The 19,055-nt window shown below is 35.2% G+C and overlaps 1 long non-coding RNA gene across 1 annotated transcript; it reads left to right on the top strand.

The window, feature by feature from the left end:
* The first annotated feature begins 12,146 nt into the window (after window positions 1-12,146).
* LOC131941813 (uncharacterized) lies at window positions 12,147-13,198 on the top strand. The gene is made up of 3 exons (XR_009386681.1): window positions 12,147-12,506; window positions 12,667-12,804; window positions 13,106-13,198. It is a non-coding gene; the product is annotated as an uncharacterized LOC131941813 (long non-coding RNA).
* The last annotated feature ends 5,857 nt before the right edge of the window (window positions 13,199-19,055 follow it).

Consider the following 19,055-nt stretch of genomic DNA (forward strand, 5'->3'; position numbering starts at 1 on the left):
AAAAATATGGAGTTTTATAAAAAGTATGTCTAATCTCACGGGTCCGATGTATTTAACTACTAGGCTCATATTTCTGACATGCTGGGAAAAAATTAATTGAAAACAACGTGAGCACATTTTTTCTATCCGTAAATAGTTTTAAAAAAGAATATGTAGAAGAATACCGTCTTTTAATGTAACACTACTTCAGTGAGGATAAGGTGTAATGATCACCCACTGAGGTGTGGTGTGTTTACGGGCTGACCCTGAGAGACAACAAAAAACAATGACGCTTGTTTCTGGATCAACTTATTTATTGCACACAGAGAATTGTAATTTCCATTACAATTGCAAGTATATGTAGCCCTTTATCTTTAAGTATCTATAGATGACTCTGGTTATTCTATATCCATGCCAGCAACTGTTCCCGTTACCCGTAGTCTGGAGTTTGAATGACGTCGACACAGTCGCAACTACCCAGAGTCCCAGAGGTCACATGGATAGGGAAACATTGGCAAAACATAGCTTAAATTGGCTAATACATAGCATAATTTAATACGTAATTATTATATCGAATTTGTAGTTCCCAGTGGCTCATCTGGATTTTAATTTTAGTAATACTAGAGGCCCAGTCTACCCTTCAATATTGCTCTTTCAGAGAAATACGTTAAGTTTTGGAACATGAGTATCTTATCACACAGTAAACTTAGTAATTAAACATACAATAAAATGGAGCATCCATTAAAATTATTGCATCTATCAAACAGGCTTTTGTGTTCATAGTTCACTATTCACATTTTGTTTTTTATCTTAACCTACATTTTACGGTAACGCGATATCTTTCATTCGGAGCAGATGTTGAACTCAACAGAATGTTTTTCTCATTTGGAAATCCAATACAAATACAGTTCTCTCTACTATACGCGAGATAAATAACTCAATTGTAAAACCGATCGTACTTTTGATAAAACGATAGAACTTGAACTTGTAAGAAGTTTTAAAGTGCACAACGAACGTACACAAGCTAGGCAGCAGAATATTGTTTGCTATACTATTGGTAAGGAAAAAAACACCCACTTATAATACAACAACGTAAAGCTTTAATTACAAGACCTTTATACAAGTAATTCTTAGGTAGTGCTGCACAGTTGCACAATATAAAAATTAAATGCATTGAGCTAAAAAGTGTCTGTTTGAAAAAAACTTATTATCAACACACACAAATACACACGTACTTGCATACATGCACATGCATTAACACAAGCACGCACGAACACACAAGCAAAAACACTAAGATACATACAGTTTGTGGCCAATGTCCCTCTTGCAAGTTTCCTGCGCAAATATCTCCACCTCTACCCTCACCCACACTGTTTAGTACAATCACGATCTTGTTGCCATTGTCGGCAGTGCATTCGTTGTTTTCAAACACCTGAAATTCAAAGTAAAAATAAAGCAAGGTAGATTACTTTATTTATTACTCGCCTTGGTCTCAAATCAAAGCTCTGTTTTTGTCATAAAATCGCCTTATTTTGGTAAAATTGAACTCTACTAACGTATCAACTGTACTATCACTACGACTGAAGAATGTTAAAATGAATGTAATTCGAGAGATGTTTTGGTCAAAGCAACATACGGAGGTGTAGCATCAAGTAAACAAGAGGACTGCCACTACATGTATATAAAGAGAACCACTGGCAGTAGTAGTTATCTGGCTGCTGAACTTGTAGAGCTGTTCTTTGACTTTGCAAGTGACGTACCTAGGCCTTCAAATCAAAACTATCAAGGTAAAATTTTTCACAAATGCAGAAAAATATTCTAACTATTAAACAAAAATATAATTGAATGCAATAAATCTTTAGAGAGTAAAGTATTAAATATTCAGTAACGTCTATGATTATAACGGAAAGCTAACCAAAAGCGGTTTAAATATAACTGACTTATTTTGTCAATACTTAAAATCCTAACAAAAATATAAATCGAATTTTTTCTACACGCATATAAAAAAAAACGCGTCTCTTTTACAATAACTTCACCAAGAGAATTTTTTAAACAGAAATAAAAAGTTAAAGCGAAGTTTAAAAATTCATGTTGATTTGTATTATCTTTGCTTCACAGATGCGTCTTTTAATCATCCCTTTACTTGTTGTTTTTGGGACCAGGACACTGCTAGCAGAGACAAACGCTGGTGCAGATGCTGAACTAAATATTAGTGGAGGTGGAGGGGGTGGTGGTCTGCTCGGGGGATTATTTGGTGGTGGATCTAAGGGTGGAGGTTTGTTAGGGGGCTTGTTGGGTGGTAGACCTGGGGGAGGTTTGTTAGGGGGCTTGTTGGGTAGTGGATCTGATGGTGGACTTTTAGGAGGTTTATTAGGTGGTGGAAAAGACGGACTGCTGGGAGGGGTACTTGGTGAAAAAGGTATACTCAGCGGCGTTTTAGGCGAAAATGGCCTAGTGGGATCCCTTTTGGGCGACAAAGGGTTAGTAGGTAACTTGCTCGGAAATGTAGTTGACACTCTTGTCGGAGAGAACGGGCTGTTGGGTAATCTTGATAAAGGTTTAGTGGGGCAGCTTGTCAATATTTTGTCTTCACTTGGCCTAGATATCAAAGAAATCATTGAGATCGTTGGAAAACTTTTGTGCTTGATTAAAAAATTAGGGCTCGGTGTGGTAGTTCGACTGGTTCAGGTTTTAAAACTCGACGTTTTATTGAAGCTGAATAATTTTGTTTGCACACCTAACGGCTCACGTCTCTTTGATTCTACATTTGGGGTTAACGGTACTGTAAATATACTTGATGTGAAATGTCTTCTCGGTTTGATTGACACTGAGGTTGGCATTCATACTTTATTCCCCATTTTAAGCACAATTACTGGTTCAGGACTGAATGAAAAATGTAAGATTCCTGCGGGCCGCTCTCTCATTGCGGGAGTGTTTAAACTGTTGGGTGGAATCGTTGACCCAGAATTACTGAGAAGAGTTGTCGCTCTTCTGAATGCGATAGATATAAGTGACCTAACGGTTTCAGTTGACAGGATCTTAAGAGCGCTTAAATGTCTGTTAGACTATTTCCGTTTGAATTTAAATTTCCTTTTCGACCTTCTTCAAGTCATTGGGCTTAAGGGAGTTATTGGGGCAGAGGTCTATTTTTGTGGTTCTGTCAACGCTACTGCAAATGCAGCGCTTCTCACAGAACTAGGCAGGATACTGACTCTGGATGGCTTAGCGCGAGCGATACGTGTTTTGGGTATTGACAACCTCTTGTACATCGCCATTATAATCAACAGGGAGCTGGGGGGAATCACGTTGGATGCTTTACGTCTCGTGTTTTGCTTGATCCAAAGACTCGGCCTTCGCATTGTCCTTGATCTCTTTAGAAGTTTGGGCGCTAGCGTAGTGCTGGGACTTGCTGGTGTGCTCTGCAACAGGCAAGGTCAACCGATTCTACTCAACATTGAGGCTGGTATTGCCATAGAAATTTTAAATGCATGCAGAGGCCCAACGATAACGGCAGGTTGCACAGCGTAAGTTCGCGAGTTAGTAAAGTTTTTTGTACTGATAAATTTACTTGCTTTTATGCATTGTATACATCCTATTATGTGACAGTTTTAAACATACAGTGTTAAAAGTAAAGAAAGTGAAGAATGCTCTTTAGACCTAGCGATCAATTGGGCAGTAGAAGTAGAGCTCATATGTTTCTCGAAGTTGGCATATAAGCGGAAGGTGTGGTCGGCACTTAGCCGCCTTTACTATCCCTAAAATTAGTTAGGTACCCAACAGAGTTGAGTGGACTCAGCGACTTCTACCCGAATTCGAACTAGAGACTCTCGGGTTTGAAGTCTAGCGCTCTACTGCTTAGCCCACGCCGTTCAAAAAACAAAATTTCAAGCACTTCCAATTGACAAATGTGTTTAAAATTCAATGCGTTGGTCAAGACCAGATGACAATGCAATCTGGCATTACATTTGACTTAATTGGATGCCTAATTAATTTTTTATTAATAAATTAATATTTTCTGAAATAAGTAGAGTGTCCCACCACTGATCCGCACAATTATATGCTCATTATAATGTTTATTTGGTGCTCAATCGTTTTTAGTCATAAAACTCTATTTTATTGAACATTATAATGGACTGGAAAGAAATGCGCTAAAAACATTTTAATAACAAACTTTTAATAAACCGGGAGTGATCTCCCCTAAACTTTCTCGAATATTCTTATATAAAATAACAGGGGATGGGACCTCGGGCTATAGATATGATTTTTAATCCATTTTAAATACTTAAAGTTTTAAAATAGAATAAAATCTCGTAGACAAATTAATTGCACACCAAGTGAACGCCAAATAAAAAAGCGCATAATAGTGCGCAATATTATTAGTACTTTTAAAATTTACATTAGTTTTTTGAGAAATCGGAAGTAGCGTAAATTACTACTTCCGGTCAACGGAAATTACTCAAAATTTAACAGAAGGTAGAGAATTAGATCTTTTACTTACATGTGAAATTTCATTTATCTATCTGAAATAGTACTCAAGTTATAGGCTTTTGAAAAATTCAAAGTAGGAAAAGTACCACTTCCGGTTATCGGAAATCGCTCAAAAGTTGATACGGATTTACGATTTTAATAAAATACTTATATATGAAATTTCATCAACCTAGCTGTAACGGTACTCAAGTTATCGTGTTTACACACGGACAGACAGACACACAGACAGACACACAGACAGACACACAGACATACGGACAAGATTGCAAAATTATGTTTTTCCGTATCAGTGAGGTGTAAAACGTCGAGATTTGTAAAAATCTCGATTTTTTTTTTGCACGATTACAAGACTTTCTCTATACTTCGTATATACGAGAAAGTAAAAAGGAGAAAATTAATGATTTTCTTTAAATAAATAATAATACACAACTATTTAAATAAATATAAAGGAAAGTGTGTGTCTCTTCCTCATTATTAGTAAAGGTATCGAATAGATAATATCGTGACCCACGCTTTTCTTTATAGTTATTTTAATAGTAGTGTGTTATTATATTTTAAAAGAGAATCATTACTTTTCTCATCTTTAGTGCATTATAACAGACGTTTGTTATTTAAACGTTTGTTACGCATTTTTTGTTTTTAAATTTCTTAATTATTAATTTTTATTTTGACATTTTTATTACTGTTTAAAGTTTGGTTAGGAATGTTTTTATATTTAAAATTTCCAGGCAAATTGACCTTGCCATTTCTCAAAATTGCGAAGACGCTTGCACAATTTGTCAAGAAATACCTCAAATCAGCAGAGACTACCAAGCAGCATCCGGCGAGTGCTTGAAGAAATGCAATACTTCATGTCCTAGCTTTTCAGGTTTGTAAATTTATTTATAAATACAATTAGTTCTTGTTAATCTAAATATGTATAGTCTAATTAAACTACTTTGAAGTTTTACACGTATAAAATATATTTATCAGATGCATGAGGGACTTCATCATAAGTGCGGTACACTGTAAAATCAGTGTTTCTTCCAAAGTTTTTCTCCTGAGGGGCACTAGAATGTTTTGGCGGGGGGCAGTAGACTTTCTATAGGGGGGGGGACACTGTTAAAAGTATATATTTTCTATATAAATTATATAAATTTAATTTCGTTCGGGGGGGGGGCGGTAAAAATTTGTATGCCCCCCATCCTCCCCCGAAGAGATGCCTGGAAGAAACTCTGTGTAAAATGTAATGGAATTTTGTGTAAATCTTTCAAGAATAGTAATTTTTGTAATCATTTTATTTTCACCTCAGTGCTTTATCAAATAGGGGACTTATTTTAATCGGCCGAAAATTCTAAATCCAGATTTATCAAACTTTCGGCGTTTTACGCGTAATCGAGTCGGAAAAACTGTGCTTTGTTATTCTATCCGTGTGTGTGCGTGTGTATGTATGTCTGTGAACATTATAACTTGACTACCGTTACATATCTATATATTTATTTTGAATTTGTAGTTCTGTATCAACGTTTCAGCGATTTCCGGTTTTAAAAAAAGTCGAATATTTTCTATTTTTAGTTTTTCAAAAGCCTATAATTTGAGAATTCTTTCAGATAGATAAACGAAATTTCACATGAAAGTAAAAGCTCTAACTCTATGCCTTATGTAAAATTTTGAGTAATTTCCGTTTAATGAAAGTAGTACTTCACACTATTTCCATTTTCTAAAAAAAAAAGGCAAGTGAATTTGATTCGGAATTCTTTGTTCTACTACATTCTATTCTATTTTTAAAAAGTATTGAATTGAATAAAAATCATGTCCATATCTTGAGTTGCCATCCCCGTATTTTTAATAAGTATTTTCGAAAAAGTTTAGAGGAGATCACTCCCGTTTTTTAAAAAATAGATAGTGTAGGTTTCACATTTTAACATTTATGCTGCTTGTATGCTAGTAAATTTTTCGTGACTTAAATTTTTTGCCATTGTTAGTGTAAGTGATTTCCTTACATATTTATTTTCTTTATATAAACCTAATTATCTGAAACTTATTAATACGATTTTTTTAAAGAAATTGCAAAACTTTTTTCAGGTTGATCATCAATTATTTTAAATACATCAAAATGTGATGGCAGTAACAGCATGTGAAAGACACATTTTTGATGATGTTAAACCAAATTTAACAATAAAATATTAAACGAAATACAAACACAATGGAACTTAGATCTATATATTTTTTAAATTACAAAACGGCGCTGCTTTAAACAGCGACATGTTCATGACTTGTTTTGTTTACAATTACAATCAGTGGCGTGCATTGAACAGTATGTCCACAGTATGTGTGTGAATGACGTGTGACTTTCTTGTTAGGTTTTGTGCAACCAATTCATTCAGCACACAAATGCGACAGAGGTATCAAACCATTTGTCTGTTTGTTGATGAATAATCACGGTTCCAAGAATTATGTGAATATCAACAGACCTCCAATGTCACAGAAGATCCACACACTGTATCACCCCGTATCTCACGTTCTACTAACACTGATCTTTGCGTTCAATCATTCTCTGTGACGACTCCTCGTCACAATCAATCCTCAATCAAATACGCTTTTTTTAGTTACACCTATGGGCCACCTTATCCTAGGTCAACCACCATAATATGTTTATCCTCTTCCATTCGGTTTCTGTCCTCAAATGAATCTCAACACAAAAGCTCATGAGAGCTTTTACATATTTAGCGACCAAGTTTTTTTTTTAAAGAAAGCAAATTAGTTTTTGCAATAAAGGATTTTTGTTCTATTTGTTCTGATTTCTTCTTTTTAGTGATTCCTTATTTATGAAGTCGAGAGGACTAAAATATTTGCTCTATAACACCATCAGTAGCTCGCGATATGAAAGACGGTTATATGTCTCATGAAAGCAACAGTCCGTGATCATATTTTACTGCCGAAAGCAAGTTCTTAATCCCATTATCTCCTCTTAGTTTTAAATCGTATAAAACTTTATTATCTGTCCGTAACAGCCTTCACTAATTTTCTTAGAGGAGAGCAGTAGCGTACGCAGGGGGGGGGGGGGGGGGGGGGGGGGGGCAGGGGCTGGCCATTTTCAGCAAAGTGGCGCCTTTTTGGAAACTTTTTAAACTCAAAGTTTTAAACATTGATATTTGTTTAAAAAATATTTTTGGTCGGCACATCTATGTAAATCACAAGATTTCTTTTCATGCACCAATTAAGCATTATTGTACTAGTCTAGTAGTGTCTACGTTTACAACACGTATTAACAGCTGCATCAGTTTGCCATTCTAAAAATAACCATTACGATGCATTGCAATGTTTAAACAACCTCTACGGGTAGTACCACTTGGCAAGAGGGGTGTTAAGTTTAAGGCAACTGTATAATGCATTTGCTTACGAAAAATCGAATTAGAAAACGTTATACATAAAACTTCACACATAATTACTTTATATATACAGTTTGAATCGTGTGATTAATTTTAAAAAATTACAATACAGAAAGAAATACAACTGATGTGGCACCTCTATTTAAATCTACTTATGAGCAAACTGCGTAGTGGTGGGGAAATTTTGATAAGGTCAACAACGTCATCACGATGAAGTAGTAGTATTCTTACAGTTTGGGCGATAGTGATTACGATTACAAATTATATGAAACAGTTACAACCCCCCTCCCCCATGGAACCCTCTGTAAAAAATAAATATTGTGATAATACCACTGCTACTTATTTAAATCTATTTCTCTAATATATATTTGTGTAATATATCTTTGTGTAATATATATGTATGTTTAGAACAGTCATCTAAAAACTGACGCTATGTTCACTCTGAGTTGGTTATCCCCCCCCCCCCCCCCCCACACACACCTCACCACCACAATTGCGTAGAGCGACATCAATGTCACACCTAGGTATACACTGGGTTGGATAATTGACCTAAAGTGAACGAACAGTGGTGAATGAAGTTAAACCCAACCCACCCCGAACTCAGCTGTTAAGTACATGTAGAAAAACGCGTAATGATGTACCAAAGTACCATGCAGAGTTTCTTCCAGGCATCTCTTCGGGGTGGGGGGGGATAAGCCCCCCCCCCCGAAATTTTTTTTACCCTCCCCCCCCCCCGAACGAAATGAAATGTATATCATGTATATAGAAAATATATACTTTCAACAGTGTCCGCCCCCCCCCCGAAGAAAGTCTACCGCCCCCCCCCCCCCCCGAAAATTTCAAGTGCCCCACCTGAGAAAAAAGTCTGGAAGAAACACTGGTACCATGCCGCCAGAAAATTAGCTTTTTAAACGTAAAACTCTGTGAATATTGTTTTTGCAATTACCAGTAAAAAGGTGTGTGAGCAATACAGTGATCTAACCCATACCTATCACTATGTTAAAAAATTATCTTTATAGAACACAAAGAAGCAGTAGTTAATTAAAATATATGATCTGAACTAAAAGACCGATGTTAAGTTAAATGTAGGCTGTTATTTCGAATGTTCTATTTTATCAAAAAGCGTACTTTTATACCAACTCTGATTTTAAAAACTTTTATTATGCTGTAATACTTTAGCATTTATGATGATGATATATTAAATTCTGATTATAGACAAAAACATTTTGTAAACACGAATAGTGATAAACAATTTCATTATATCCTTAAGTAATTATTTATCTGTTTTGGCATTTATAAAAAAAAATGGGTAGATATATACATATTTATATTAAGAGAGTGATTATTTCCCCTATTTCACTTGTCTTAAATAATTTCCCAGGAATTATTATGTAAGAATTTTTTTTACAAGAATTACAAAACAGCAGAGGCGTAACGACCCTTCCCGGCTCCCGGGGACAAACTTTTCGATTTGCACCTCCCCCTCAAGATTTCGATTTGCAACCCCCCCCTTGAGATTTCCATTTGCACCCCCCCCCTCAAACTTTCGATTTGCACCCCTCAACCTTGCAATTTATTTTTCCAACCCATTTTGGCGCCCCCTAAACCGCTACGCTACTGCAAAACAGATTGTGTTACGTTCATTGTTTTTGGTTGTAGTGTGTTTGTATATATATATATATATATATATATATATATATATATATATATATATATATATATATATATATATATATATATATATGTTTAGAGTGATACAATTTTTATTTTGTCGGCCTACATTGTGTGTTTTTTCTTATTTCTTCAGAGTGCTACTTTCAATTTATTTTACATCATAGCGAAGTAATGACACACAGCTAGTAATTATATATATATATATATATATATATATATATATATATATATATATATATTTATATATATATATATATATATATATATATATATATATATATATATATATATATATATATATATATAATACACGTATATAGAACGTGTTAAAGATTCGGCGCCTTTTTTTGCTCTTTTCGCTCCCCCTACAACGTAAACCTCGATACGCCTCTGGAGGAGAGGGAAGGGGCTAGAAAAAGTAATCAGGATCAATTTATTTGAAAACCTGTAATTACATTCCAATAACCCATCGGGACTACGGCTTAGGTTCAAGGACTACCATTGATACAACTACTAGCAACTGCCTGCTACCACTAGTATACATTTAAAACATTTCTGCTGTTTATGACTAATGCTACTATAACAACTACTAGCAACTGCCTGCTACCACTAGTACAAATTTAAAACATTTTTGCTGTTTATGACTAATGCTACTATAACAACTACTAGCTCATATAACTCATGCTAACACTACGAATTATATCCGAAAAATACGCATATACAAGATTTAAGAAATTACTGTTGAATAAACAATAAAATATTATAAAAGACTAGATGCCCAGCTTCGCTTAGGCTTTCGAAAACATAGAGAATTTGAATACTTAATTAATTCGCCCATATAAGGCGCCGGTCAGTCGAGGTCAGTTTTGACCCCCTCATCGTAGACTTTTTTGGCCAACCGGCCCCCGTGTTCTGTCGCCCCAAGGCAAGATCCAGCCAAATTTGAAGCGCCTGCGGCGCCGGGAAGTGCCCAATCGGGCACCCGACAACTTAGCTTTATAGATCATCTAGATCTAGATCTAGATCTAGAATCTCTAGATCTAGATTATCTAGAATATCTAGATCGAGATCAATATCTAGATCTAGAATCTCTAGATCTAGAATCCAAATAGATAAAATACATTTTTTAAGTTTAGGCCGAGAAAATCGTATTGTATACATTTCATAGCGTACATAGCTCTAAATCATATTTGAATGAAATAGTTCATTTCTTTTTATTCTAAACTCGGAAGATGACGTCATCAGTTTCGTGCTCTTTTTTTTAGTGTAAACAATAAGCGACGTCATTGTTAAAAGCGTTCTTGTCTCAAGTTTATACACTTTTCCGGTTGCATAAACTCGGAAGATGACGTCATCAGTTTCGTGCTCTTTTTTTTAGTGTAAACAATAAGCGACGTCATTGTTAAAAGCGTTCTTGTCTCAAGTTTATACACTTTTCCGGTTGCATAAACTCGGAAGATGACGTCATCAGTTTCGTGCTCTTTTTTTTAGTGTAAACAATAAGCGACGTCATTGTTAAAATCGTTCTTGTCTCAAGTTTATACACTTTTCCGGTTGCATAAATAATACTGTTTCTCTACATTCGAATACGCCTTTATTTTTTATTTTTCTTCTTTAAATAATTTTGTGGTTATACATTTAAAACATCTAACATATTTTTTTCAACAAAAGTCCGTATAAAGGTATCCATATATCGCTGCCGAAAATATTTTGCGGACAGAGAGAAGTGCGCACATGGGGAATTATATATTAGGATTGTTGTTTTCCTATTTTACTTTTTAATAGCGTTCATATCAAGCTTTTTTTTCCAGATAATATCTTCACACTGGCTGAAGTGTTTAATTATGCATTTTGCTTAGAGCGCCTAACACCTTTATTATTCGTTCCAGTGATGCAAGCACTATTTGTATTTATTAATGGAATTATTTTTTCCATAATTTAAAAGCATGTATATAATTTAAACACTTTGTAAAATATCAGTTAACATTTTAATGCAATTAAAATCAGTTGTTACACTTTTACAGCCGAATTGTAAAAAACAAAATAATTACCCAACAGTTTTATTTTTTAATATGAGTGCCAGACAGTTGTAAAGTATTCATTCCTTTCACGCGACAGTCAAAGATATATGAATAAATTATGAATATGATTAAGTGTAATTAAACAAAATCTATTGGTATCATTCAGCACCGTTTGAATTCACCGCATCTAATTAGTTGCAATCTGTTTTATCAAAAAGTTATGACCGTAAAACGGAAAAAAAATAGCTCCAACCGTAAAAGGTGCGACGAATTCGCTCTTTTTCATGAGACTGTGTTAGATATATGAATAAATTATGAATATTATTAGAGACAGTTATTAAAAAATGCAATATAAAAAGGGAGCAGTAGAACAGAACATAATCTGCTACACACAGGGCTTCTACAACTCTTCGGACCAACTATCAAAGGTAAAAGCAAACGTTCTAGATACTGGTTGACTCTAGAAAATAAGCATTTTACTAGTACAAGAATAACGTTTCTAAGTTTAATGTTAGACTAACAGTAAGTATAATTTTTATTATTTTCCTATCGTCCAGATGCGTTTGATTTACCTGACGGTGCTTTTGGTAGCATTTACTCTGGCAAATGGAGCCACTGACAAACTACAAAGAAAAGATCTTCTTGGTGGTCTTCTTGGCGGCGATGGTCTTCTAGGAGATGATGGTCTCGTCAATGATCTTCTAGGGGGTGATGGTCTTCTTGGTGGTCTTCTAGGAGATGATGGTATTCTTGGTGATCTGATCGATAGTATTCTAGGTCCCAATGGTCTGGTGGGCTCTTTACTCGGTCGAATTCTTGGCCCCGATGTAGTTGGAAGTCTTTTAAGCGATGCAGGCATCAACTCGCTTTTACAGTCGGTAGATAAAATTGTCCAAACTGTGTTCAACGTTGTAGATGAATTACTGAAAGACGTGTTGGCAGCACTACAAGGCGTCATCCCATCCAACACCAGGTAATTTGATGAAAATATTTGCAAGTATTCATTTTTGATTGAAAAATCGTAAAATATAAAAGAGTTGTAGCTCATGAAATGAAATAAAAACATTTCGAAAAACTGGAGTAAAAAGAACAGTATCTGAAATAACCTGAATATATTTTATTTCTAATTAAAGCGAGGTCATCAAGAAATTTGACACCATTGCCTGCAATAAACTGTGCCCAGTATGTCAAGCCCTCCCACAAGTTGAGCTTCGACCAGTTTGTACTAACTACTGTAAGAGCACCTGTCGTTGGCTGTTTGGGTAAATAAGGTACGTTTTGGTAAAATACTTATCTCATCTTTAAGATATTTGGAAGCACTTACCTTTATAACATAATTATGTTTCTAAAAGAACCAAACAAAAAATCTTTTGGTTGGCGCTATAGATTATACGTCTCAAACAAATAAAAAGGGTTTTGTAAATGTAATATGTCTATTACATTCTTTCATAATATCTGTTAGGTTTTTGTAAATGTATTTTATTTGCTATTTTTTTATGTCACCTTAACGTGATTTAAGGTACCTAGTTCATTAAAGTTTTTATAATGATCATAAATCTATTGTATTTACAGGCAGAGAAAATGAAATATGGATGTTGCCATGGAAACATGTGTTAAGCTCCTAATTCACTTTGTCTCCAAATAAAATATTCTTTGGGTAAAAAATTATTTTGTGGATTTGATTTGTATAAACGTAGGTCTAAACCACGGACCCAGTGTATTTAACTGTATTTTCAAAGCTAGTACGTCTCTCATGTTGGAGAGAACGGTCATTGAAAACTATCGGTCCTTTAATAAAACAAAACAACGCACTCGTGAAAGGTTTTAAAGTGCATAACGAAAGTAAACAAGCTAACTAGCAAAATACTGTTTGTTGTACACTTGGTAAGGAAGATCAGGGCTTTGCAATTCTGTCCGTGTGTGTGTGGGTGGGTGAGTGTGTGTATGTGTGTGTGTTTATGTGTGTGCGTATGTCTGTGAACACGATAACTTGAGTACCGTTACAGCTAGATTGATGAAATTTAATACGTAATTATTATATCGAATTTGTATTTCTGTTTCATTTTTTTCAGCGCTTTCTGGTAAAAAGAATTTTAACATAGTCTATTTTAAGTTTTTCAGAAGCCTATAACTTGAGTACTGTTTCAGATAGATAAACGAAATTTCACATATAAGTAAACCATCAAATAACGAAAGTAAACAAGCGAGCTAGCAAAATATTGTTTGTTGTACACTTGGTAAGGAAAAAGAGACACCCATTTACAAAGCAATTCCTCTAAAATTACCAAAAATGTCTTTATAACTTGACCTTTATGCAGATATTTTGGTAGATTTCTCTAAATTCGAAAAATATGGAGTTTTATAAAAGTATGTCTAAACTCACGGGTCCGATGTATTTAACTACTAGGCTCCTATTTCTGACATGCTGGGAAAAAATTAATTGAAAACAACGTGAGCACATTTTTTCTATCCGTAAATAGTTTTAAAAAAGAATATGTAGAAGAATACCGTCTTTTAATGTAACACTACTTCAGTGAGGATAAGGTGTAATGATCACACACTGAGGTGTGGTGTGTTTACGGGCTGACCCTGAGAGACAACAAAAAACAATGACGCTTGTTTCTGGATCAACTTATTTATTGCACACAGAGAATTGTCATTTCCATTACAATTGCAAGTATATGTAGCCCTTCTTTAGGTATCTATACATTACTCTGGTTATTCTATATCCATGTCAGCAACTGCTCCCGTTACCCGTAGTCTGGAGTTTGAATGACGTCGACACAGTCGCAACTACCCAGAGTCCCAGAGGATACATGGCATGGGAAACATTGGCAAAACATAGCTTAAATTGGCTAATACATAGCATAATTTAATACGTAATTATTATATCGAATTTGTAGTTCCCAGTGGCTCATCTGGATTTTAATTTTAGTAATACTAGAGGCCCAGTCTACCCTTCAATATTGCTCTTTCAGAGAAATACGTTAAGTTTTGGAACATGAGTATCTTATCACACAGTAAACTTAGTAATTAAACATACAATAAAATGGAGCATCCATTAAAATTATTGCATCTATCAAACAGGCTTTTGTGTTCATAGTTCACTATTCACATTTTGTTTTTTATCTTAACCTACATTTTACGGTAACGCGATATCTTTCATTCGGAGCAGATGTTGAACTCAACAGAATGTTTTTCTCATTTGGAAATCCAATACAAATACAGTTCTCTCTACTATACGCGAGATAAATAACTCAATTGTAAAACCGATCGTACTTTTGATAAAACGATAGAACTTGAACTTGTAAGAAGTTTTAAAGTGCACAACGAACGTACACAAGCTAGGCAGCAGAATATTGTTTGCTATACTATTGGGAAGGAAAAATAAACACCCACTTATAATACAACAACATAAAGCTTTAATTACAAGACCTTTATACAAGTAATTCTTAGGTAGTGCTGCACAGTTGCACAATATAAAAATTAAATGCATTGAGCTAAAAAGTGTCTGTTTGAAAAAAACTTATTATCAACACACAAAAACACACACGTACTTGCATACATGCACATGCATTAACACAAGCACGCACGAACACACAAGCAAAAACACTAAGATACATACAGTTTGTGGCCAATGTCCCTCTTGCAAGTTTCCTGCGCAAATATCTCCACCTCTACCCTCACCCACACTGTTTAGTACAATCACGATCTTGTTGCCATTGTCGGCAGTGCATTCGTTGTTTTCAAACACCTGAAATTCAAAGTAAAAATAAAGCAAGGTAGATTACTTTATTTATTACTCGCCTTGGTCTCAAATCAAAGCTCTGTTTTTGTCATAAAATCGCCTTATTTTGGTAAAATTGAACTCTACTAACGTATCAACTGTACTATCACTACGACTGAAGAATGTTAAAATGAATGTAATTCGAGAGATGTTTTGGTCAAAGCAACATACGGAGGTGTAGCATCAAGTAAACAAGAGGACTGCCACTACATGTATATAAAGAGAACCACTGGCAGTAGTAGTTATCTGGCTACTGAACTTGTAGAGCTGTTCTTTGACTTTGCAGGTGACGTACCTAGGCCTTCAAATCAAAACTATCAAGGTAAAATTTTTCACAAATGCAGAAAAATATTCTAACTATTAAACAAAAATATAATTGAATGCAATAAATCTTTAGAGAGTAAAGTATTAAATATTCAGTAACGTCTATGATTATAACGGAAAGCTAACCAAAAGCGGTTTAAATATAACTGACTTATTTTGTCAATACTTAAAATCCTAACAAAATTTTTTCTACACGCATATAAAAAAAAACGCGTCTCTTTTACAATAACTTCACCAAGAGAATTTTTTTAACAGAAATAAAAAGTTAAAGCGAAGTTTAAAAATTCATGTTGATTTGTATTATCTTTGCTTCACAGATGCGTCTTTTAATCATCCCTTTACTTGTTGTTTTTGGGACCAGGACACTGCTAGCAGAGACAAACGCTGGTGCAGATGCTGAACTAAATATTAGTGGAGGTGGAGGGGGTGGTGGTCTGCTCGGGGGATTATTTGGTGGTGGATCTAAGGGTGGAGGTTTGTTAGGGGGCTTGTTGGGTGGTAGACCTGGGGGAGGTTTGTTAGGGGGCTTGTTGGGTAGTGGATCTGATGGTGGACTTTTGGGAGGTTTATTAGGTGGTGGAAAAGACGGACTGCTGGGAGGGGTACTTGGTGAAAAAGGTATACTCAGCGGCGTTTTAGGCGAAAATGGCCTAGTGGGATCCCTTTTGGGTGACAAAGGGTTAGTAGGTAACTTGCTCGGAAAAGTAGTTGACACTCTTGTCGGAGAGAACGGGCTGTTGGGTAATCTTGATAAAGGTTTAGTGGGGCAGCTTGTCAATATTTTGTCTTCACTTGGCCTAGATATCAAAGAAATCATTGAGATCGTTGGAAAACTTTTGTGCTTGATTAAAAAATTAGGGCTCGGTGTGGTAGTTCGACTGGTTCAGGTTTTAAAACTCGACGTTTTATTGAAGCTGAATAATTTTGTTTGCACACCTAACGGCTCACGTCTCTTTGATTCTACATTTGGGGTTAACGGTACTGTAAATATACTTGATGTGAAATGTCTTCTCGGTTTGATTGACACTGAGGTTGGCATTCATACTTTATTCCCCATTTTAAGCACAATTACTGGTTCAGGACTGAATGAAAAATGTAAGATTCCTGCGGGCCGCTCTCTCATTGCGGGAGTGTTTAAACTGTTGGGTGGAATCGTTGACCCAGAATTACTGAGAAGAGTTGTCGCTCTTCTGAATGCGATAGATATAAGTGACCTAACGGTTTCAGTTGACAGGATCTTAAGAGCGCTTAAATGTCTGTTAGACTATTTCCGTTTGAATTTAAATTTCCTTTTCGACCTTCTTCAAGTCATTGGGCTTAAGGGAGTTATTGGGGCAGAGGTCTATTTTTGTGGTTCTGTCAACGCTACTGCAAATGCAGCGCTTCTCACAGAACTAGGCAGGATACTGACTCTGGATGGCTTAGCGCAAGTGATACGTGTTTTGGGTATTGACAACCTCTTGTACATCGCCATTAGAATCAACAGGGAGCTGGGGGGAATCACGTTGGATGCTTTACGTCTCGTGTTTTGCTTGATCCAAAGACTCGGCCTTCGCATTGTCCTTGATCTCTTTAGAAGTTTGGGCGCTAGCGTAGTGCTGGGACTTGCTGGTGTGCTCTGCAACAGGCAAGGTCAACCGATTCTACTCAACATTGAGGCTGGTATTGCCATAGGAATTTTAAATGCATGCAGAGGCCCAACGATAACGGCAGGTTGCACAGCGTAAGTTCGCGAGTTAGTAAAGTTTTTTGTACTGGTAAATTTACTTGCTTTTATGCATTGTATAAAGCCATTTATGTGACAGTTTTAAACATACAGTGTTAAAAGTTGACATATAAGGGGAAGGTGTGGTCGGCCGCCTTTACTATCCCTAACATGAGTTAGGTACCCAACAGAGCTGAGTGGACTCAGCGACTTCTACCCGAATTCGAACTAGAGACTCTCGGGTTTGAAGTCTAGCACTCTACTGCTCAGTCCACGCCGTTCAATAAACAAAATTTCGAGCACTTCCAATTGACAGATGTGTTTAAAATTCAATGCGTTGGTCAAGACCAGATGACAATGCAATCTGGCATTACATTTGACTTAATTGGATGCCTAATTAATTTTTTATTAATAAATTAATATTTTCTGAAATAAGTAGAGTGTCCCACCACTGATCCGCACAATTATATGCTCATTATAATGTTTATTTGGTGCTCAATCGTTTTTAGTCACAAAACTCTATTTTATTGAACATTATAATGGACTGGAAAGAAATGCGCTAAAAACATTTTAATAACAAACTTTTAATAAACCGGGAGTGATCTCTCCTAAACTTTCTCGAATATTCTTATATAAAATAACAGGGAATGGGACCTCGGGCTATAGATATGATTTTTAATCCATTTTAAATACTTAAAGTTTTAAAATAGAATAAAATCTCGTAGACAAATTAATTGCACACCAAGTGAACGCCAAATAAAAAAGCGCATAATAGTGCGCAATATTATTAGTACTTTTAAAATTTACATTAGTTTTTTGAGAAATCGGAAGTAGCGTAAATTACTACTTCCGGTCAACGGAAATTACTCAAAATTTAACAGAAGGTAGAGAATTAGATCTTTTACTTACATGTGAAATTTCATTTATCTATCTGAAATAGTACTCAAGTTATAGGCTTTTGAAAAATTCAAAGTAGGAAAAGTACCACTTCCGGTTATCGGAAATCGCTCAAAAGTTGATACGGATCTACGATTTTAATAAAATACTTATATATGAAATTTCATCAACCTAGCTGTAACGGTACTCAAGTTATCGTGTTTACACACGGACAGACAGACACACAGACAGACACACAGACAGGCACACAGACATACGGACAAGATTGCAAAATTATGTTTTTCCGTATCAGTGAGGTGTAAAACGTCGAGATTTGTAAAAATCTCGATTTTTTTTTTTGCACGATTACAAGACTTTCTCTATACTTCGTATATACGAGAAAGTAAAAAGGAGAAAATTAATGATTTTCTTTAAATAAATAATAATACACAACTATTTAAATAAATATAAAGGAAAGTGTGTGTCTCTTCCTCATTATTAGTAAAGGTATCGAATAGATAATATCGTGACCCACGCTTTTCTTTATAGTTATTTTAATAGTAGTGTGTTATTATATTTTAAAAGAGAATCATTACTTTTCTCATCTTTAGTGCATTATAACAGACGTTTGTTATTTAAACGTTTGTTACGCATTTTTTGTTTTTAAATTTCTTAATTATTAATTTTTATTTTGACATTTTTATTACTGTTTAAAGTTTGGTTAGGAATGTTTTTATATTTAAAATTTCCAGGCAAATTGACCTTGCCATTTCTCAAAATTGCGAAGACGCTTGCACAATTTGTCAAGAAATACCTCAAATCAGCAGAGA

This window comes from Physella acuta, unplaced genomic scaffold (genome assembly GCF_028476545.2).
Source record: "Physella acuta isolate Inbredline_101_S28 unplaced genomic scaffold, ASM2847654v3 ptg000373l, whole genome shotgun sequence".
Taxonomy (NCBI): Eukaryota; Metazoa; Mollusca; class Gastropoda; family Physidae; genus Physella; species Physella acuta.